This window comes from Pan paniscus, chromosome 9 (genome assembly GCF_029289425.2).
Source record: "Pan paniscus chromosome 9, NHGRI_mPanPan1-v2.0_pri, whole genome shotgun sequence".
Classification (NCBI taxonomy): domain Eukaryota; kingdom Metazoa; phylum Chordata; class Mammalia; order Primates; family Hominidae; genus Pan; species Pan paniscus.
Window position 1 is genome coordinate 104,862,203 of NC_073258.2, and position 23,623 is coordinate 104,885,825.

The window sequence follows — 23,623 nt, forward strand, 5'->3', positions numbered from 1 at the left end:
TTTTACAATGTGTTTATACAGTAGAAAATAAAATACTGTTGCCTTTACAATGTGTTCTTTCTCATTGAGCTCAAACACTTCATAGCCATCACCTAAAACTGACTGTGTTGATGGGTTGGGCTTATCTATTAAATCACCCCATGTGATATATACATCGACTGGGCTTACAAGGAAATCCAGTGGAAGTGCTGATAAACATTCTATATAAATTGTATTTCCAAAGTATTCTTTATACAGATGCCAAATGCACTTCAGAAGCACATGGGAACAATTACATAACTATCCTTTCCGTGAGGCAGGCAGATGCATTCATAATACCCTTGCTCAGGCGGAGACGGAATCAGTTAAAATGTTCAAAAGTTGAACTCAGTACATAGATGACAGTCAAATCATATTTCATAACTGGGGTTTCATTTCCAAGAAAGCATTTTGGATTGTGATGAATTTAGAATATTGTGTTTATCAAGTAAAACTGGCAAAAAAATAATAAAAGAGAAGTGAAAAGGAGGAAGGAAGGGAAACCAAAGAAGAAGAGGGCACATCATTCTAAATAAAGACAGGTCTCTGGAACAATGGCCATGTTTTGGTCATACTCTACTTTCACATTTAATTCCATAAATGTCTCCTTTTATATTGCATATTCTGATTTTGCCTTCTAACTGAGGCAATATATAAATGTTTATGCTGCAAATTAACAATACATAGTTAATACAAAAATACAGTCACCAGACTACTGTGATGGTTAATATTGAGTGTCAACTTGATGGAATTGAAGTATACAAAGCATTGTTCCTGGGTGTATCTGTGAGGGTGTTGCCAAAGGAGATTAACATTTGAGTCAGTGGACTGGGAAAGGCAGACCCACCCTCAATCTAGGTAAGCACAATGTAATCAGCTGTCAGCATGGCCAGAATAAAAGGAGGCAGAAGAACGCTGAGAGAATCAACTGGCTTAGCCTCCAAGCCTACATCTTTCTCCTGTGCTGGATGCTTTCTGCCCTCAAACATCAGACTCCAAGTTCTTCAGCTTTGGGACTCAGTCTGGCCTTGCTCCTCAGCTTCCAGACAGCCTATTGTAGGACCTCACTTTGTGATCCTGTGAGTTAGTACTCCTTAATAAATGCCCCTTTATATATACATCTATCCTATTATTTCTGTCCCTTTAGAGAACCCTGACTAATATAACTACTATTTCTATTCTATTCTAGACTTCAAATATAATTTCTTTAAGTCATTCAGCTTCAACAAACTATCACTCTAACCACATGCCTTACTAAAGGTTTGGATTTTCTTGAAAAATTTTAGTCTTAAAATTTTTTTCATTAGGGAGCATGGGATTTTAAACTACTTATAAACATTTACTTCATATAAAGAATTGACCTAACAGTTACTGGCAAATAAATATAAATAAAATAAGAATGGAATATAAAACTTCTTAAAATAGAATTGGCTTTTAAAAAACTGTCAAAAAATTAACTGGCAATAGAAAATTCCGCATTGCTATTCAGTACTTCATCAAATTCAAAAATGATAATAAATATTCAAAATTCAACCTTTGGGTAATGTCATTTCTAATGTTTGTGTAATCTTTGTTCCACTTTCATCAAGGTGAAAAACTGCCCTTGAATCGTTTGAAAACACAGTATTTACTTCTCTGAATATTATGCCTTGTATGTATGCTACAGCAAAACTTTGCTAAAATGCTGAATACATTTTCTAGTCTGTTCTAAGGGATCTCTAGCATTATTTTTAAAATACTGATGGCATGAGGAAAATAAATTGCTCTGGCTAGTGAATGCAGGGTAGAAATACAATTACCTGGATGGTTCCAATCATTCTAGATCAAATATCTGGTTGATTAACTAAAATATTTTAATTTTTATTTGGAAAAATTGGTGTCATATATACAAATTGTCACATACTGACGAGATATAAAGTTGAAAGTATGTTTATTGTTGAAACATAAAGCAGCAGCAACATCAGGGCATAGTAAAAATGGAGGGAAATCACCAGCTTTTGTGGAGGAATGCCATACCTCTCTCATCTTCCAGAGCTTTTGATATATGCTGACCGGAATCATAAGCCATGATTTGTTAAAATCACCAAAAATTATTATTCTGGGGCTCTATAACAAAGACATAAAAATAAATTTTAAAAATACTGAAAAATCACTCAGTTGAATTAATTTGGATGGAATGTTTTGTCATATATATCCGTACAGTTTAGAAATGATCAGATATTTCAGTGGATAAAGAAGTGCTAACAATGTATTTCTTTCAGGGGTTTACCCTGGTCTGGCTTCATTACTGTAAAATCTGAAAAGTGGGAACTCGGTAAAATCCCCAAGTGAGATGACACAACACTGTCATAAAAGCTTTCAGACAAGTAATGAGAAATATCCTTTTATACAGTAGGGAATAAATTCCTTGACCTAACACCCAGAGGTAAGACTATATAAAGAAAGCATAACCTATTATAATTTATATAATTTAATACCTGTTATAATTTTAAGAATTTATAAAGTAATGTTGAGGCTATTTCAATAATATTCTTAAACATATCTTAGATGGTAGTGACATAAAATTCCCTGGTGTCACTGTTTAAAACTCTTGGCCCTATTGGCATCACTGATTGATCCCAGCTGGCACTGGCATAGTTCATACGATCAAATCACACTCGGCCTTTGAAAATTAGCTTCAATATTATTTTCTCTTGAAGACTTTAACCAAAAGTACTTATACAACCAAATTCTAGGAGAATTTGCTTTGTACATCTCCAAATACTTGCTCTTCCACCCTAAGTCATATATTTCAATTCTTCTAATAGTTATTGTGGACCAAATATGGTCCAAGCACTGTGTTAGGTGCTGGTGACGAAAGCTGACTGTTATATGAAGATGACCAGTCTCATCTCAACACTTTGTCATTCTTTTAGTTTTCTCCCCATAATATTTGCTGAATATATAAATGTATTGGGACTAAAATAAAATGTGTATATTAGTGGCATGTCAGTTCCCATGATTGTACACACAGTTTCAAACATCTGTCTAGAGACTAAAGCAGCCATTTCTGTATGTGGACATACTTGGGAGTGTGACAAATATTTTTTGAGGCAGGATCAAACAAGACCTTGAGGTATTTCCCAATTATAGTTTGAAACTCATTTCTTTTCAAACAGTAGATAACTGCTAAATCTTTATTAATGGATTGAAAAATTATTCTGACAGCATTAAACAGTTAAAAATATACCAAACAATTTTTTAAAATAGAAGTGAGCAATTTTTCTTGTTTCCTATATATTAAGAAAGAAGGAAAGTTACTTCAAATTTGAAAATCTTTCTATTAGAATTCAATCAAATAAAACACACACATAATTTCTCACACATATGTACCTTTCTATCCAAAGTATCAGCAAACATATCATAAAGAATCTCTTGATCTTCCATTAGTAAGATAACAAGACTGGAAGAAAACAAGGTCAGCCAAGTGCATCATTTCCCTTCTCAAGCCAGGATAATTCCGAAAAATATTAGATTCAGGCAGAAAAAGATAAATTTAAAGATATTTGGGAAGATAAATGGCATCTGCTCATGCCCACGGTCTAATGAGAACTAAATGAATTTCTAGTCTTGAATTTCCTGCAGACTGCTTTCTTTGATCAACTAAAAGATTCTGAGTACATAGAGCAGTTATGCTCATCTAGTATTTGTAGCAATGGCAGATAAGAAAAATGTATTAAACCTGAGTTAATTAAAACACTTTTGCTTTATTTCTTTGGTTGTTCCATGGGAATAATGCTAATAAGACTGCAGGGAAGAAAGAATTATATATGTGAAATTGCAGCGAAAATTTCAGTTAAGTGAAAAGGAATAGAGTGTTATCACACACTTGAAATGTTAACACATTAAAGAGTACGTTTCTTTCCCATGTAATTGTTTTTAACATATGAGATCAGAAAGTAGCTGTTTTGGCTATATCACCTTTCTATTCAGTAATAATAATGGCAACACTGTGCTTCCTTAGGTTATCTTGTTAAACCATACCCACACCTTATATGGTGGAAATCGATGTCTCCATTACAGAGTTTAAGTACAGCATCAGGATTTGAACCCAAATATGTCTGGCTCCAAAGTTCTCATAAAAAACCACCAAATTCCTTTGTTTCTTGAATACTTACTGCAGGAAGCAGGCACATACATGACCCCAAATGAGGTAATGTATTTCCATTCAAGTTACAATCAAACATTGATGATTATTCTCTTCTTTTGCTGTGACTACCTCTCCTCATGTAGCTTTTGTAATTTGTGATTAAAAGAGATGTCTCAAGATTTCATTGTGTTCAGCCAATTAAATATTGTTGTACACAATGAAATTTTGCGACATTTCTTTTAATCACAAATATAAATTACATAATTGCTACATAATCAGAAAGAGCTATCACAGCAATTATATAGTTTCTTTATTTCATATGGTATTAAATTGGAATTGGCCAATACTGATTAATTCATTAAAGATGTTAATGAGCAATGAGAAAATATCTATTTATATTTGCGGATCTATTACTTTATAACATATTTGGATGTAATTTTAAAATTGAAAGAATAGTGAAAAGAATTTATGAATACTCTTTATCAAGATTTTAACATTTTATGACATTTATTTTTATTCTTCTCTCTCTTTCCCTTTCTCACATATGCCTCTGCGTGTGTGTCTGCGTGTGTATTTTTTCTGAATTATTTCAGTGTAAGTTGCAGACATGATATCCCCTTACCCCTAAATATTTCAGTGTGCATTTTCTAAAAGCAAGCAATTCTTTTGCACACCATGGATTCAATCATTAAAATCAGGAAATTGATTATGATAAAATACTGTTACCTAATCTACAGATGTTACAATGTTACAAACCTTATTCCGTGTCTAAGTTTTCCCAATAATGTCTATAAGAGCAAACAAAAATCCATGATCAAGCATTGTATTCACAAGATGCAATGTCATTTCTCTTCAGGCTCTTTTAATCTGAAAGAGTTTCTGAGTCTTTCTCTTTCACGACACGGACACCTTTGAAGAGTACAGGTCAATTATTTTCTAGAATAATCATCAATTTAGGTTTGTCTGATGTTTCTTCATAATTAGATTCAGTATGTACACTTTTGGCAGGAATACCACAGAAGTACTGTTGTGTGCTTTTTAACACATTATTTTCAGCATCACATATTGTCTATTAGACTCATAAATGGCAAGGTTATTTTGACTATTTGGTTAAAGTGGTATCTTCCATATTTTTCCACTAAAATTATTTGACCTTTGGTAATTCATAAATATCTTGTTAAAAGATATTGTGAGACCATGTGAGTATACACTTCTTAAACTTTCACACATTTCTTTTAGCATTCATGAATGTTTCTTGTCTGAATCAATTATTAATATGATGGCTAAAAAATGATGCTGGCCGGGTACAGTGGTTCATGCCTGTAATCCCAGCACTTTGGGAGTTCGAGGCCAGCGGATCACGAGGTCAGGAGATCGAGACCATCCTGGCTAACACGGTGAAACCCCGTCTCTACTAAAAATACAAAAAATTAGCTGGGCGTGTTGGCCGGTGCCTGTAGTCCCAGCTACTCAGGAGGCTGAGGCAGGAGAATGGCGTGAACCCGGGAGGCGGAGCTTGCAGTGAGTCTAGCTCGTGCCACTGCACTCCAGCCTGGGTGACAGAGCGAGACTCCGTCTCAAAAGAAAAAAAAATTATGCTTTTATAATTCCATCATTCCGTCTACATTTATCAGATGGCTTTCTCCTGAAACAAGACCTTTCCCAGTATGGGCTTATGGATTCTAACTTTATCCTCCAGTATCATAATTGTTGATATTCTCCCAGATTTGGCCGGTGGAAGCCCCTACATGTTGGACTTCATGTTCTTTTGACATGTCCCCATCATTCTTTGAAGATATCCTTGCAATATGGAACACATAATTTCTCTTCATCTTTTAGCACACAAAATAATCTTGGACTTTCCTTGCCCCAGCCCTGGAATCAGCAATTTCTCCAAGAAGCTTTTTGGTCATTTTATCAGAGAATGGTATTTAGAACCCACAACCTGGGTACTAAGTGTGTTAATTCCTATTACAGTGTCATGTTCAGAGAACAGAGGTAGGGAACAAATTGTATCTAGCTATCTATATTTCAATGCATTAGTTCACGGTGATACATCAAATACAAATCCAACAGCACAGCGTTCATTCTAACTTTTTTCTTTCTGTATTTGTAACTATGTCTTCCAAAACTGAGAAACCCACCTCCTGTTATTCTAAAAAAATAGAGATATATTTGCTCAATCACATAAAGAATAGTTTCAGAATTGCTGACCCAAGCCTCTAAAATAATACAGGAGTTCAATATGTGTTTAAAGTTCTTTTTGTCATTAGACTAAGGGGAAATATGTTCAAAATTATTTGAGCTAGCTCCTTCTTTTCCCTCTGGTAAAATCATGCTACTCATTTGTAAAATAATATGACAGATACTCTTTTGCACCTTCATTTTTTTTAGCTAACAATATATTCTGAAAATCACTCCCCATCAGTTCATAGGCTTTTTCCTCATTCTTTCCTTTTACAGGTGAACAGAACTCTATGGACATGTCATAGTTTATTCAACCACTCTTTCATATGTGGACATTTTAGATCTTGCCAATGTTATAGAATTACAAACAATGATGAAATGAATACCTTGTGCATATACATTTTCATTACCGCTGGAGTTGCATGTTCAGAATAAATTTCTGACAAATAGACTGCGGTGTAAAAAGGTAAATGCCTATGTATAAAGGTCAGATATTACAAAATTCCCCTCTATAAGTTGTACCAATGAATATTTCTACCAGCAATGCATGAAAATGCCTGCTCCCTCACTGCCTCACTAGGGGAGTGTGATGTAAACAATATACATATTATTTTAATATATATAATGTTAAATCCCAGCATAATATGAGATCTACCCACTTACATAAATTTTAAGTGTATAGTACTACTAACTGTAAGCACAATATTGTGCATCAGATTTTTAATAACATTTTTTATCTTGCATAAACATTACACCAATATATAAAAATGGTATGTCATAATAACTTTAACTTAAATTTTTCTTTTCATGAGTTAAATTGAATATGTTTACTTATGTTTAAGACATAAATGTCAATATTGTAAATATATGTGTATATGTATTATATTTATATGTGTGTACATATTTGTGTGTGCATGTGTGTATATATATATTATATGGGTATATTTATATTTGAGTGTGTGTGTGTGTGTGTGTTATATATAAATTGTTTATGCTTGTTGGCCATATTTTTCTCAGGCTTTTAAAAATCTTTTCTCCTTCAATTTTTAAACATTCTTCATATGTAAGTAAAAGTATCCCTTTGTCTATTATAAATATTGTAAGTATTTTCTCCTAGTTGTTTTTTGTCAGTGGTCCTTTGACTTTATTTAAATTGCTTTTTCACATGCAGGCATTAAAACATTTTTACATTTAGGCAATAAAATTTTTCAGTTTTTCCATTTATTAAATCTGATTTTGAGTTGTAGTTATGAAACCTTTCCATACAAATTCAGATTAATAAGGAAGTCACCTATGTTTTTATCTAGTATTATATAGCTTAATTTATTTTTTACTTTGTCCAGTGGTTTCAACTTCATTTATTAAAAAGATTCATCTTCACTCTAGTGACTTGAGATGCAACCTTTATCATATATTCCACGTGTACTGAGTCTATTTCTAGACTTTCTATTCTATTCCACTAGTCTATTTATATATTCATGTGTCTGTGCCACAGTTTTAATTACAGAGGCTTTGTAATATATTTTAATGTCTGGTAGGGATAGTCCTCTTTTGTATATTATTCTATTTAGGTTTTTGGGTTTTGTTCTTTATTCCTGCATGCTTATTTTTCCATATGAAGTGCAATACCACGTTTAGTTTCATTAACTATGTTTAGTATTAATTTTGGAGATTCTTTACATTTATAAAATACAAAAACTGATGAATTAATTTTGTGTGAACTGACATCTGACTTTGAGTATCCTATCTCAAAACAAGGTATGTCTTTTCATTTATTTAAAACTACTCTATGTGTTTCAGTAGTGTATTACTTTTTCCACAAATAAATTTTGCACATTCTTTGTTAAATTTTTTCCTGCAGATTTTATTTTTCTGCTATTACAAATGGAGTGTTTCTGTTATTATACTGTCTAGGTATTGTGTATAATAAGATATTATTTTATGGTAATTCTATACTCCATTTTTTAAATTAAATTCATGTATTATTTGAGTTAGTTTTATCATTGCTTCTGTAAGGTTTTTCAGGTATACAATCATATCATCTACATATAGAAACAGTTTTACTTCAAGTTCTTATGCTTCCAAATCAATTTCTTTTCAAATTACATTAAAGGAAACCTCTACTACAATGTTGAAAGTTAACAGATACAATAGGCAGTCTTGACTTGTTTCTGGTATTAATGAAAATATTTCTAGTATTTCCCCACTAAGTAAAATTCTGGTTTTACTAATGTAGTGTACATATATTTTATAATATGGAGTTCCCACTAATTTCTATTTTGAGTTTCGTTTTCCTGAAATGGGTGTTAAATTTGTCAGAAGCTTTTTCAGAATCTCTGGAAGTTAGACATACACATTTGCTCTTTCAGAAATGTGTGGGTTTAGATGACATAATGTATATAAATGTCTAATAGTGAAACATCTTTGCAATTCACTTGATATTTTGCCCACAAGCTGGATAATACATGAAAATCTAAAAGTATATTAATTCCTTATCTTTTCTTTAAAGTTCCAACCTTCTTCTCAAATCAAGGAATAAATATGTATAGAAAAATCACAACATTGGCTTTTACAAACATTTGTACATTCTACATCTAAAATCATGTTTGGAGAAGCATAACTAGATGATATAATGTGATTATCTTATAATCCAGGATTAGTTTTATCCTCCAAAATTAGCATAAAAAAAGATTCAACTATATAAGCTGCAATTGAAGATAGTTCATGCTACCAATTTTCTAGACCTATCCTGAGTATTGCAGCTTAAACAAACAATGCAAGTGCCTGTAAATGGTAAATGGCTGTAATAATTGCAATTTAAAAACACTACATAAATTAATAGGATTTCAGTTAAGTTTTGTACATACGATCAAACTGAAGAATACCAGCAGAGAGTCTTCATGGTATTATTTCTTATTTTATTTAAAGGTTAAAACAAGAAACTCTCGTTTAAGGCAAGCATATTTGGAATTTTCTAGGACAGAAATGACAATTTCTAGACTAATTTGTAACTCAATTTCTTATGAGAAGAAGTAAGACACAGGATATTGTAAGGCTGTAAGAAAAAACAACTTTTTGTGTGTAAATAAAGTTTGTCCTCATACATTTTCCTGAGATATTTTACAATAATTGGTGTCATTCCTTAATGACTCTACTGAAGGTTTTGTATTACTCCATCAGGGATTACAAAGCACACCTCTAAACTGGGTGTTACTTTAGACATAAATGCTCATACACTTTTGGCTGAAATCATTCTAATCATTATGTACTGTTACCTGCAGATGTGAATCAAAACGTCATTAATGACATTGGCGAGTTTGCAGTTACATTGCTGAGGACTGCATATTTTTCTGTTTTGCTTATCTCCAGAATGTGAGTAAAGCTCTTTGCAAACGAGTTATTTTTAATTGACATATTCACAAGGTAAATTAGAACTAGTACTTGGTAAAAACTGTCTGGCAGATTGCATGCGTGACTGTAATTTTTAAAACCTCTCTGTAACCACACTTTCTTTTAGTACACCTATTTTCCAGTGACTTTTGCTTTGCCAGTGGAGCAATGGCAAACTTGATACAGCAGAGGCCATGAAAAAATGCTTGCCCATTTCTACTTCCTCTTTTTTCACCATGACAATAAGCCTGGGGATAGTCTGCTTAGACGATAAGCTGAGTAATGCAGGATGAGTAGATTCTAGACCAACCAATCCCAGGCAACCCATCCAGTGGACACAGACACTTGCCTGAGCCAGCTGAGAACAGTAAAGCCAGCACAGATTAGTAGAAGCACCCAGCTGGCCCATGAACTTGCGAGAACAGTACATCGTTGCTGTTTTAAGCCTTTACACTATACACTTTGAGGTAGTTTGTTTTGCAGTAGTATTGTGGCAATGGACAAGTGACACAAGTGCCTAGAATTTTCTTTAAGTTGGAACATCTTAAATGTTTCTGGGTGCCAAGATATCTAAAATGTTGTGCTATTTCCAACAGAGCTTTTTAAAATTGGAACTAGAAAATGTGATTTTTAAATTTAAATGAATGAATAGGAACCAAAAACATCTGTGAAGAAAAGCAGGCATCAAGGCTCATTAGGAAGCAGTGTGGTACTGGCTCAGGCACACACAACCAATGAAAGCAGAGTGGAAAAGTATAATGCAGTGTATTCATAGCAGCCAATATGAACACACTGCAACCAGCAACTCTATGGATGAATCTTAGCAAAATCACACTCAGTGAAAAAGTAAGTCCAGAGAGATTATCCACAGTGTGATACCCATTTTATGCACACAGTTTGCAACAAAATTCTTCAAAAAGGAAAGGAAAGCAATTGTGAGCATGAGAATTCAGGTGCTGATTGCCTGGGAGGGAGCAAGTAGGTAGATGGGGAAATTATGTGGTGAAACAAAGGTCACCGTAAAACTAGATTTTGTTTTGTGTGAGAGGTTTATAAATTATTTAATTAGATAAATAACTAAATAATTTAAAATAAACAACTAAGCAAAAGCAGTCCCATACATAGACTAAAAGAAAGTAAAATAATGCTTTGCTAAGTAAGAAAGCTGAGAAATGTGTTACAATATGCAACATATACTGACTGCCATCAAACTTTCTCCTAATGATCCAGGGTCATTATTCTGTAATGCCATAACATGAAAATGCAGCTTGAAAATAGGCTAAGATACAAATGTTCACTGGTCACAGGTGGGGACTATAATTTGCTCTCTTAAAAGAGTCCATATATCTTAGCTATTTTTTTCTCACACACAAATAATTAAATGAAGCATGTTATTGATGAATTTGCAAACCTCACTGCCTTAATGAACCATTAGCTGTATTTGGCTGTATAAGCAGAAGCCTTTGGCAAAATACAGGAAGTATATTTGAATTTGCCATTTGAATTTCTCAGTGTTTTTTTTTTTTCTTAAATCTACACTAAGTGTGAGGTACACATTTTCTCTTTCATCTCAGTTGTTAGCTAATAGAGACTGTACTTTGGTGATGGCATAATTTTGCTAGTATTTAAATTTTTTAAGTTTATTTTAGAGTTGGGGTCTTGCTCGGTCACCCAGACTGGAGTGCAGTGGCATGATCATGGCTCACTGCAACCTTGAACTCCTGGGATCAAGCAATCCTCCTACCTCAACCCCAAGTAGTTAGGACTACAGGTGTGACCCACCATGCCCAGCTAATTTGTATACCTTAATAACCTTGGTAGATACCTCCTAGTTATCTGCAACCTGTCTCTTTCACCAGTGCTGCCATTACCCCTGGTATCTGTCTCTCCCATGCTCACTGCCAGGTACTGTGATTGTCTCTCCTTTCCTAGACAAGCTCCAGAATGATTTCCCCAGGCCTTATCTGTCTTTATATAAGTAGCGCTGAACACCTGAATTATTGCAAAGGCCTCTTAATGGAACTTCCTCTTATTAGCTCTGCACTCTATGTATCTGATACAGTTAGGCTTTGTGTCTCCACCCAAATCTCATCTTGAATTGTAATCCCCATGATCTCTGTAATCCCTACCTGTCAAGGAAGAGACCAGGTGGAGGTAACAGAATCATGGGGCTGGTTCCTCCCGTGTTGTTCTTATAATAGTGAGTGAATTCTCAAGAGATCTGACGGATTTATAAGGGGCTCTTTCCTTATTGCTCAGCACTTCTCCTTCCTGCTGCCTTGTGAAGAAGGTTCCTTTTTTCCCCTTCACATTCCACCATGATTAGGTTTCCCGAAGCCTCCCCAGCCTAGCTGAACTGTTAGTTAATTAAACCTCTTTCCTTTATAAATTACCCAGTCTTGGGCAGTTCTTTATAGCAGTATGGAAATGAACTAATGCAGCATCTACCATTAAAACTGTCCCCAGGGTTGTTTATTAGTAGTAGTATTATTATTATCTAATGTGACCATATCACTCTTTAGTTTATGCACCTTCAAATGTCTTTCATTAGAGGACAGAGTAGTGTTTCTACACTTGTTGCAGGGGCAGGTCTCAGGGTTTGCAAGTTTCACATGAGAATTTTCGAATTTTGTAATTTCAGTTCTAATTTATCTTTTAAAAACAATATAAACTTATTGTGACCTATCTAACTCAGCTTTCTGAACCTTGAATCATACCTGAATCTCCCAGGAAGCTTTGAAAAAAATATCAATCCAAGGAGGCTCACATCCAGTAACTGTGACACATTCGTTCTGAAAGGCTAGTTAAAACACGTTAAGGTATTTGGACTACAATTGACCCTTGAACAACATAGGTTTGAAGTGCACCAGTCCACTTACACATGGATTTTCTCTGTCTCTGCCACCCTTAAGACAGCAAGACCAAGCCCTTCTCTTTCTTCTCTCTCCTTCTCCTTCCTCAGCATATTCAATGTGAGGATGAGGAGGATGAAGACCTTTATTATGATCCACTTCTACTTAACAATAGTAAATATATTTTCTCTTCATTATGGTATTCTTAATAACATTTTCTCTTCTCTAGCTGACTTTACAGTAAAAATACAATATATAATACATATAACATACAATATATGTGTTAATTGACTGTTTATAATATCAGTAAGGATTCCAGTCAATAGGAGGCTATTAGTAGTTGAGTTTTGGGGGAGTCAAAAGTTATGCATCGATTTCTGAGTGCACGAGGGTTTGGTTCCCCTAATCCACACACTGTTCAGTGTCACCTGCATTCTCTACACAGTGGATTGCTGGAGAAAAATTTTTAAGAAAGGAAAAAGACAAGGGTAGATCTCAATGCGAAAAAGCACTCACAATACCTCTGTAGACGACATGACAAGCCTGGAGACAGGGAGGTCAAGAAGATACTAAGGTCAACCAGGGTAGAGATGAAGAAGGAAGGATGTAAGGCAGCAGTGTAAGTAGAAATAGAGAGCAAATTCTGGAAGAGAAAGATGTTTAGGAGTTCAGGAAATAGAGTTAGAAGGACATTGGCTTGGGCAACTGGTAGTGTCATCTCTCCTCAAAAAGAACAGCAGGATAAGTGGGGACAGGGAGAGGTAAATGGGGATTTGTGAAGTACATAAAAGAAAATGAGTTCAATGCTCAGTGCAGGTTTTTGACATGGCTGCAGAATATCCATGTACAAAAGTCCAAAAGAGAATTAGCATTAAACATGTACAGAGGAAGAAAATTTTACTTCAGGTATGCAAAGTTGTGCAAAATATTGTAGCATTTTTACTTCTCTGTAACTGATCTAGATTTCTTCATGATCCTCCATCCCAAAGAATAGCACAGAAAAAAAAAACTATCTTGTAAATTAAACATATTTTAGTGTTTTGGGTGAGAGTGTTATTTTGTTCTAATCAATCTATTATAGGTAAATATTCAATCAATTCAAACTTCAGATTCTCCAACAATAGTTTTGTGTTGTTATTTTTTTCACCCTTTCCCTTCTCCTTCAAAAAATCATCTGAAGGGGAAAATGTACAGACCTCAGCAGGTGGGCTAGGGTGTGATCCATGCTGCCCTATGGTCTCTCCAGACATGTCCCAAGTCCGCTCTTGTCTCAGAGCACTGGGCACAGGAAATATGCTGGTTATGCCACTGGTCCTCAGCGGCCTTTGATGTAGGTTTGCATCTGCCACTGTGCACCTCGGACCTTGCCATTGTCTCTCAAATGCCTCATTCTCAGTGTCCTCTATTGACCACAGGTCTGCACTCATCAGCCAGTCCATAAAACACTTCTTTGGATCCATGGCTGTTGGGTGGGTTAAGGGTTGTGTAATGGGAAACTTCTCCATTAAATGCATGTCACGTGTGCACCATGCAACAGCGGCATTAACTCAGGCTGGTTATATGGACATCTTCCATGAGTGCTTCCCTACTGTTTTTGAGGCATGCTGGACAGGGTCTCTATATATACCCTATCAACACTATGTCTAAGGAAACCAGCCACTAGCTACCATCTTCTCAGATTTCTCCTTTTCTACTGCAGGCTACATCTTATCTGACAGTTTCCCCTACTTCCTCTTTCTTACTGACTCCCTTACCCTATCACTCTCTCCCTCTTTCCTTGATTCAGGCTTTCTTTTAATGACACGTTATATCTCATAGGGGCTCACCCATATTTGCCTCCTTCCCAAGGTGGTATTTTTCCTTCTCTCTCCCTGGGGCTATATTGCATGGGAGGTACAGGATGAAAGGCAAGCTTATCCATAAAGGGAGATATCTTGGGAGGTATTTCAAAATTTTTAAATATCTTTATCATACTTACAATAACTAGAAAGTATTTTATTCCTTATTTTACAAAAGAATAAAGTGAAGCTCAACATGATTAAGGGACTCCTTACTCTTGCTGAGCTATTGCTCAGAAATGAAACCAAGTATAACAGACTTCAAAGATGATTTATATGATTTATTTCCACTACCTGTAGAAATAAGGTAGTGGAAATAAATCTAAATGCTGTGTTTGGTGGGCCACTGAGGTAGGACATGGCTGGCTATATTGCTTTAGCTTCACGACTAAGCCATGCACAGCAGAAAATGGCACAACTTCAGGAGGATTTCATTATAGCACTCAACACTGTCCTCATGTGCCCAGTCATTGCCCACACACGGTAAAGATGGCTCTATGTCTTTGTGGCCTTAGCATTTTAGTGAATATTTGTTGTCTCTTTGGTCTATTACTTGCTACTTTGAAAGTGTCTATTTTTTATTATATTTTTTCGGATAATTTATTATGTGTTTCATGTGGTTTAGTTCCTTAACCTGAAAAATCCAATAAAATCTCATCCAAAAATGCTTATGAGTACATTAATTTCAGCCAGTCAGTATGAAATTCATGTTAATTTTGGAAGTGGTATATCAAAATATGATCTCATTTTAATGTTAGTTATATTTTTACCTAAAATGGTCTTTATAGTAATTATTCTCATTCTATAAAGTATTTAATGTTTAGGCATTCAGCTATTTACCAATGAGGGAAGAAAGATTATACCATATTATTTATTTACTTTATATACTTTATATATGTATCCTAAATCAATGCAAGACTTAACATTGTGTAGGCTTACCTGTATTAAAGAAAGCCTCCACTTAGCAATTGGGAAGGTTAACAAATGTATTTTTCCTTGTGATGCATCTTAAGGTCTACTGTGAATATTGCTTTAAAATATAACTGGTTAAATTGTTATTTTCACGTTAGCAGAGTAATTTAATTTTTGTCAATTCTGACAATATCAGAAACAGATTTGAAAATCTGAGAAAAACATATTTGGTGAATTCAAACAAAGTAGACATGTTAGCTACTCTGAATGATTCAGGCTCCACTACCAAGGCAGGTAAAAAAAAGAGTCTGTCACAGTGTCTTAATCACCTCACCACAATGTGTAGGTGATAGTATTTACTCAAGAAAGACTTATGAAAATGCAATAAGCCTCCTCTGCACCTCCCTTTTAAAATTATCAGGTTCTTACCCTGAATTTTTTAAACACATATGCTAATTCTAGACTAAGGGCCAATTTCTTTTCTTTCTTTTTCTTTTTTTCTTTTTCTTTTTTTTTTTTTTTTTTTTTTTTGAGACAGAGTCTCACACTGCTGCCTGGACTGGAGTGTAGTGGTAAGATCTCGGCTCACTGCAACCTCCGGCTCCCGGGTTCAAGTGATTCTCCTGCCTCGGCCTCCCAAGTAGCTGGAATTACAGGTGCCTGCTGCCACGCTCAGCTAATTTTTTGTATGTTTAGTAGAGATGGGGTTTCACTATGTTGGTCAGGCTGGTCTCAAACTCCCGACCTCATTATCCACCTGCCTCAGCCTCCCAAAGTGCTGGGATTATAGGCGTGAGCCACGGCGCCCGGCCAGAGCTACTTTCAATCTCTATTGGCAATGCCTTTTACAAATGTTCTGTCTAGTTTTACCAATACATCTATAGTGATACAGAATAGGTGAAAAATTAATCTTTGCATATATATATATATAACCACATCCATGAATGAATTATTAATGGTAAAGATATAAAGAAGGCTGAAAATATGATTTAATGGCATTTATGCATACTATAAACTTACATTTCTGAGCAGAGCAATGAAACTCTATAAATTTATACGTTTTGTACATGCTCTGAATTATATGCCATGCTCTTTGAATTAAAAGATAATGGTGCTGACGGTATTACTGTCTATGCATACCAATGTGGCTGAAAATCCCTATGAGTTACTCTTAGTCTTCCCCACTAATTCTACACTAACTGGGACTAAATGAAGTGAAAAGAGGATTGGTACAGTGTGTCCTCTACAGAGAGAAAAAAGAGGGCTTTTTATGTCTGAGTCATTAAAATCTGTTGTTAGCACTGCCCTGATCTAAAGGCAGAACTTTCAAAGACTGTAATTCATTATCTCTTTGGTCTTTTAACACTGCAGTCTTTCATTAGTCCCAACAGGTGAATAATATGTTATAATATATGTGATTATCAACAGTAAATAAATGATGCTAAGAAAAAAAATAAAACCTCCTAGTAGTATCAACCATTATCAGATTTCGACTAGAGACCAGAAATTCAAGTACTTTAAATATCATATGATTCTTTCTAGAAAACAAATAGATTTTGGTTTCATTTTGGTTAATATGCAAAATATACCAGCACAGGGTCTAAAATGTCTGACAACTGGGCTGAATTGGAGAGATCTGACATTCGCTGCATATCAGTTTCAATGCTGGAACATTTATTCATTCCATATTGGTATCACAATATTTTATGCATATACTCTGGCGTATGTTGGAGGAGCCACCATCCATTGTGTGCCGCCATCATGATCCTTGCTTACTTCTGTTGTGTAGCACCCTTATGCTTTGGTAACCTGTATAACCTGTTTGGTAAACTTTTGGTAACATGTATGGTAACCTTCAATGAATAGTGAAGAAGTTGACAGTGTGTGACTTCTGAGAAATGCCATAAAAGACATTGCAGTTTCCACCCTAGCCTCATGAACTGCTCACTCTGGTTGGAAACCAGCTGCCATGTCATGAGGACACTCAAGCACCCCTGAGGAGAAGACCATATGGGAAAAAACCGAGGCCTCCAGTCAATAATCAGTACCATCCTGCCAGCTATATGAATGAGTAAATGTGGAAACAGATCCTCCAGCTTCAGTTAAATCTGTGGACAACTGCAGCTCTAGCTGACATCTTAACTGCTATTTCATAAAACAATTAGTAGAGTCAGAACTGTCCAGCTAAGCCATCCTACATTCCTGACCTAGAAAAACTAAGAGATAATATATGTTTATTTTTGTTTTTTTTTAACTTCTTTCAGTAAATATCAAATGAGAGTCTAGTTTTCTTAAGCTACTAACATTTAGGGTATTTTGTTATATGCAATAGATAAATAATATGAAGGGGATACTGATACAGTAAATTATTTCTTACTTTTTTATGAAATATCTCAAGGCAATACCTGAAAAGATTTATGCATAATCCTAAAAAGAAGCTGATGGAGTTGCATTTTCAGGCTCTTATTGATAGAAAATGGATTGTTAATCTTCTTGGTAAGAGGTGAAGTTGCTTATTTTATGTGACAAACTGAAATATTTTCTGAATCATCTTTCAGTTTTTTTTTTTTTTTTTTTTTTTTTGAGACGGAGTCTCGCTCTGTCGCCCAGGCTGGAGTGCAGTGGCGCAATCTCGGCTCACTGCAAGCTCCGCCTCCCGGGTTCACGCCATTCTCCTGCCTCAGCCTCCCGAGTAGCTGGGACTACAGGCGCCCGCTACCACGCCCGGCTAATTTTTTGTATTTTTATTAGAGACGGGGTTTCATTGTGTTAGCCAGGATGGTCTCGATCTCCTGACCTCGTGATCCGCCCGCCTCGGCCTCCCAAAGTGCTGGGATTACAGGCGTGAGCCACCGCGCCCGGCCCAGTTTGTTTTTTAATGTCTTGAAAAATAAGTCATCAAAAGCTATTTTTCTTTCACCAAGAAACCCATAATGTCTATCAACTCTAAATGAGCTAAGAGCCACATAGTTTCTATGATCAACTGTCTTCATCAAACTATATGACTTTGTATTTATTATAGTAATTTGATATAAACAGTCAAAAACAGTTCAATTCTGCAATTACAGCTGTTGATAAGAATATTCAGCTATGAAAAATCTGCAAAATAAATCAAGTTTATGAGAACAATAAGATCAGCCATTTTTCCAGGTCATTGCCTTTGACATGATATCCAGTATTTTCCATTTTATGGAAAAACAATAATTCAAAACCACGTTTAAGCATTTTAACCCCCTTTCTTGCTCCAACATCTATATTCATAGAATAAGTTTTTGAACTCCTCTTGCAATTCACTAAACATTTGTCTAAAATGATAGGTATCTGAACCAGCTGATTTTATAAAACATTTGTATTTTTAATCATCCCATAGAAAATACTGAGAGAATTCTGGCTAAATTATTTAAAGCAGGAGATTTTTAATAAATAATGGACTTGGTGTAGGAGATTGAGCTCCCAAAGTTTTGTTCTTTATAGAGGTGCCAATTATTGCCAATTTCTTCCCAGTTGCTTGTCAACAGGCAATATGAAATTTAATATATTTTTGTTGATGTCCATATACATATATATATATGTATGAAAAACAAAGTTCATTAAAGTGATAACTTTGACATCACCCAAGTCATATAGATATATGGGCAAGAACTCAAGCTCTCAACAAGTTGCTTAGGTGTATATTTTCTGATGGTATTAGATAAGGGTGCCTTTCTCTCTGAGTGGCTACTCCTTCTTGATGCAGAAGAATTTCATTATTTCCCATGGGTTTCATCAAATTTTCTTCCATTATGTGAACCTCACTTTCAAAGGTCACTTTGAAATTGCCCTTGAAGAAAGCTACAAGAAAGATACCATTTTCTAGGTTTGGTTGTATTTTTCCACTATATAGGTTATAGTCATGATTTTTTTCTTTATAGTTGGCAAAAATTTTTGCAAATTGTGTTCAAAATTTGCATGACTGGATTTTTAGTTCACTCATTTCAAAGATTACTTCAAAAGACTAAGGCTTAGGCTTACTTGTATCATGACCATAGTTAATTAAAACACATAAATAAATTTGTTTTTTTGTTTTGTTTTTAGTGATGTGGTCTTGCTCTGTTGCCCAGGCTGGAGTGCAGTGGTGTGATCATAACTCACTGCAGCCTTGAACTTCTGGGCTCAAGCAATCTTTTTGCCTCAGCATCCCAAGTAGCTAGGGCTACAGATGCACACCACTACACCCAGCTAATATTTTAAATTTTTGTAGAGACAGGGTCCAGGCTAGTCTCCAACTCCTGTCTTAAAGTGATCCTCCCTCCTTGGTCTCCCAAACTGCTGGGATTACAGGCATGAGCCCCTACTTGTGGCCACAAATAAGTTTTAAGAACATCCTATCCTGTCTCTTACCACCACTATACTAGCTGTGGCCAAAGTACGGTCACCATCTTCCTTAATGTCAGGTTTACTGTGAAAATCTTCAAAATCTTCTTTTTGTTAGTCATGACCCCATATATTTTAGGTTGCTATAAATCACACACATAATGCACTGGTTTCATAACACATTGGTTTCATTTTGTTGCTAGTAGAAAATAAAATTTAAATCCATGAAATTGTTTAAAGTTATATATAGAATGCAATAAATATTACAAATACATCTCAGAATCCTGGTCACTTTCTAACTAACTGCAGGGAGAAGTGGAAAAACCAGTAGATGGTGGCTTACAAACAAAACTTTGATCTGTCCAAAGGTGGGAAGAAGCTAAAATGATATGTGGGAGCAATATTTTTAATATAAAGTTTAAAGAACCCGGCTTATAAGTGACAAAAACATTTAAAACTCTGTGAAGTTTTCTGAGGACATCATAAGAAATGACACATTCCACAATAGGAGGAAGTCTTCAGTATTTTTTATTCCTTTTTGGACCACTGATTACTCTATAGCTAGTGCTAGTACCACTAGGTTTCTTCACAACACGAAAGTATCAAATGTTCCCATTACTAATTGCACAGAAAATGTCTCTATTCTCTAAACTTTTAAAATGACCAACAAAAAAATTCTATTGTCCCAATACAAAAATAAACTGGATTATCTTGATTTAATTAGCCCATGATAATCTTGGAAGACTGAAAAAAATCTTAAAATGTATCCTCAGACTTCTAGCAGAACACTGATAGTGAAGGAAGATGCATCATAATGTTCTAAACTTAATGTATTTGCTGATATATTTCCACACTGGCAAGTCGGTGCATCCCATTTTGAGAAGAATGAGTGTAAAATAATCCGGTGTCTTCTAGGCAGCATTGCCAGATAGACAGAACACCCAGTTAAATTTGAATATCACATTATAAACAATACAAAAGTATATTGTCAATACTGAAGGTGCTAAAAAGTTTAAAATCCCATGTACAGGTTATGAAAAGCAGCCAAGTAACTGTAAACTGATTGACCAACTCCTTTGTAGATTTAAAGTTGCCTGTGAGTTACCATGCACTTTGATGTGATGTTGAGGAACAATATGTACGGATTAGTGCATTTGCTCAACAAATGTGGATTCAGCTCCTGCAACATCTCAAGTATGCGTCTATGCATTGGGGAACCACAGTGAATGGACAGAGAAGATGCCTGCACTTATGGAACTCCCAGCCTAGCTCACAGGTAACTCACAAATAGAGAAACAAGAAATATTAGCTGGTGGGAAGTGTTAGGGTGAAAACCAAACAGTAGAGAACATAGAGCATGACCAGGAAACTGCTCCATCCTGCATGGTCAGGAAAGCTCCTGAAGGAAATGCTGCTGAAACTGAGATGACATGATGGGACAGAATCAGCCTTAAAGAGATCTGGGGACAATATTTCCAGGAAGAAGAAAGGGCTGGTATAAATGGCCTGAGCTCAGTATGTTGAAGAAACAGAAGAGAGAAAAGTGCAGTGGAAATGTAATTAGCAGAGGGAAGAAAAGCCTGAAAGGCATGCAGGTGGTAGATTTATGTAGGGCAACATTTCTCAAGCATTTTGTTCTCTAGGACCTTTACACACTCTTTTTTTAAAAATTAAATTATGGCCGGGCGCGGTGGCTCACGCCTGTAATCCCAGCACTTTGGGAGGCCGAGGCGGGCGGATCACGAGGTCAGGAGATCGAGACCATCCTGGCTAACACGGTGAAACCCCGTCTCTACTAAAAATACAAAAAATTAGCCGGGCGTGGTAGCGGGCGCCTGTAGTCCCAGCTACTCGGGAGGCTGAGGCAGGAGAATGGCGTGAACCCGGGAGGCGGAGCTTGCAGTGAGCCGAGATCGCGCCACTGCACTCCAGCCTGGGCGACAGAGCGAGACTCCGTCTCAAAAAAAAAAAAAAAAAAAAAATTAAATTATATATATATAAATATACATATATAATATATAATATACAACCAAATTTTGTAATTATATAAATTATGATAAAATAATTATATAGTGTATAATTTGATAATTAATAAACTATACACATATATAATACAGATATATGTAATATATATTATAGTTTATATATTTATAAAATTATACATAAAATAATATAAAATATAATATATATTTTATAAGTATTATAAAATATAAATATAAAACATATGTAATGTGTATATTTTAAAATATAATATATAAAATATATAATGTAATATAAAACATGTAATACAATGTATATATTTATCATATATATGAATTACATATACATATATCACTTATATAAATAAATAAAAATAAAAATATATATAGTGTGCCCTTACCCCAACTTCCCCCAATGATAATATCTTACATAACCATAGTATATTTCAAAACAAAAAAATTAATTTTGGTACAATACAACTTAGATACAGACCTTATTCAGATTTTATCAGTTTGTACTTTTTTGATATATATTAAATTTTATCACGTGTAGAATTGTGTCACCCCATCACCATTGTTACAGCACTATTCTGTCACCACAAAGAAACCCCCTTGTGTTATCTTTTAATAGCCATACCTTTCATCCAATTTTAACCTCTGGCAACCACTGATGGGTTCTCTATAATTTTCTCACTTTGAAAATGTTATATGAATGCTACATTGTTATATAAGTAGGCTGCTTTTTATCTCCCCTCAGCTAAACGTCCTTGAGGTCTATCCAAGTTGCTGGTGGATTAATAGTTACTCCTCTTGAATTGCTGAGCAGAATTCCAGGTATGAATGTACCAGTTTGTTTACCCATTCATTCACTGAAGGACATTTCTGTTCCCTTTACACTCCTAAATATTGATGACTTCAAATCGCTTCTGTTTAAATGTATTATATAGACATTTTCCACGTTAGAAATTCAAACAAAGGCATGTATTTACTTATTTATTCACTTAGAAATAGCAATAACAAACCCATTGCATGTTAATAGAAATAACATAATTTTATGAAAAATACTGATATTTTCAAAATGAAAGAAGGTAAAAAGAGGGGCATTGTTTTACATTTTTGCACATCTTTTCAATGTCCAGCTTAATAGAAAACTTCTGGTTCTCATATCTCCTTCTGCATTCAATGTGTTGGGATAGTGCATGTTGCATTACCTCTGGGAAAGCCCTCTGCGTACACATGGGAGAGTGAGAGAGAAAAAGTCAATAAGGTCTTTATATTATGATGAAAAGTGTTTAGATCTATTGGACCAATGTAAAGTTCTCAAGGACTCCCAGGAATTCTTGTGTCATTGCGATTCACTGAGTTAGGGGTTTGGACGATAAAGAGGTTGGATTTTAAGGGGAAGGAAGCCCAGTGTGGAATTTTAAGCCGAAAGTGACATGCCTTTACTACCTTTTGAAAGATAGCGCCTCTGACTTCTATGTGTGTAATGAATATCTAAGGTGGCTAGTGACAGCAAAGGAGGTCTCCCCTGGCAAGAGACTGTGGTGGTTTGGACTAGAGGAGTAGCAGCAAAAACAGCAATGATGTAGTACATCTTTAGTGAGTAGAGTCTATGAGTCTTGCTGATTGAAGAAGATGTGGGAGATGAGAAGGAAAGAGGGAAAACTGGGCTAATTTACATATTTTCTACCTGAGCATTCACTGGTCTATGTAAAAAGCCTGGAGGAACAGCAAGTTTTAGGGTGAATTTTGCAAAAAAGAAGAAAGTGTGTGCATTTAATGGGACATATAAGTTTTCTTCCCCCAGCTTCTTCCAAAGCTGCTATTAAATTGATGGTACATCTTATCATCAATGACATCTTATATTTAAGAGACTACACTTCTTCTCTATTCCAATATAGCCTAAAAACAGATTAGCACTAAGTATAGATTTTAAAGGCAGTTTTATAACCAGGAATGTAT

General features: G+C 35.1%; 2 protein-coding genes across 6 annotated transcripts in view; one reads left to right on the forward strand and one right to left on the reverse strand.

The window, feature by feature from the left end:
- PDGFD (platelet derived growth factor D) overlaps positions 1-23,623 on the reverse strand; it is a 257,644-nt gene that overhangs the window by 156,518 nt on the left and 77,503 nt on the right. The gene's annotated exons all lie outside the window — the stretch shown is intronic.
- The window catches only part of DDI1 (DNA damage inducible 1 homolog 1), a 77,236-nt gene that overhangs the window by 47,549 nt on the left and 6,064 nt on the right, over positions 1-23,623 (forward strand). For 2 of the 4 annotated variants that reach the window (XR_010113490.1, XM_063608767.1), the window contains one exon: positions 1-21,655. This exon is cut by the window's left edge. The gene's annotated coding sequence lies outside the window, so the exon portion shown is untranslated. Of the gene's footprint in view, positions 21,656-22,415; positions 22,493-23,623 lie in introns of those variants that run through there. The other 2 variants (XR_010113489.1, XR_010113491.1) reach the window with 2 other exon arrangements.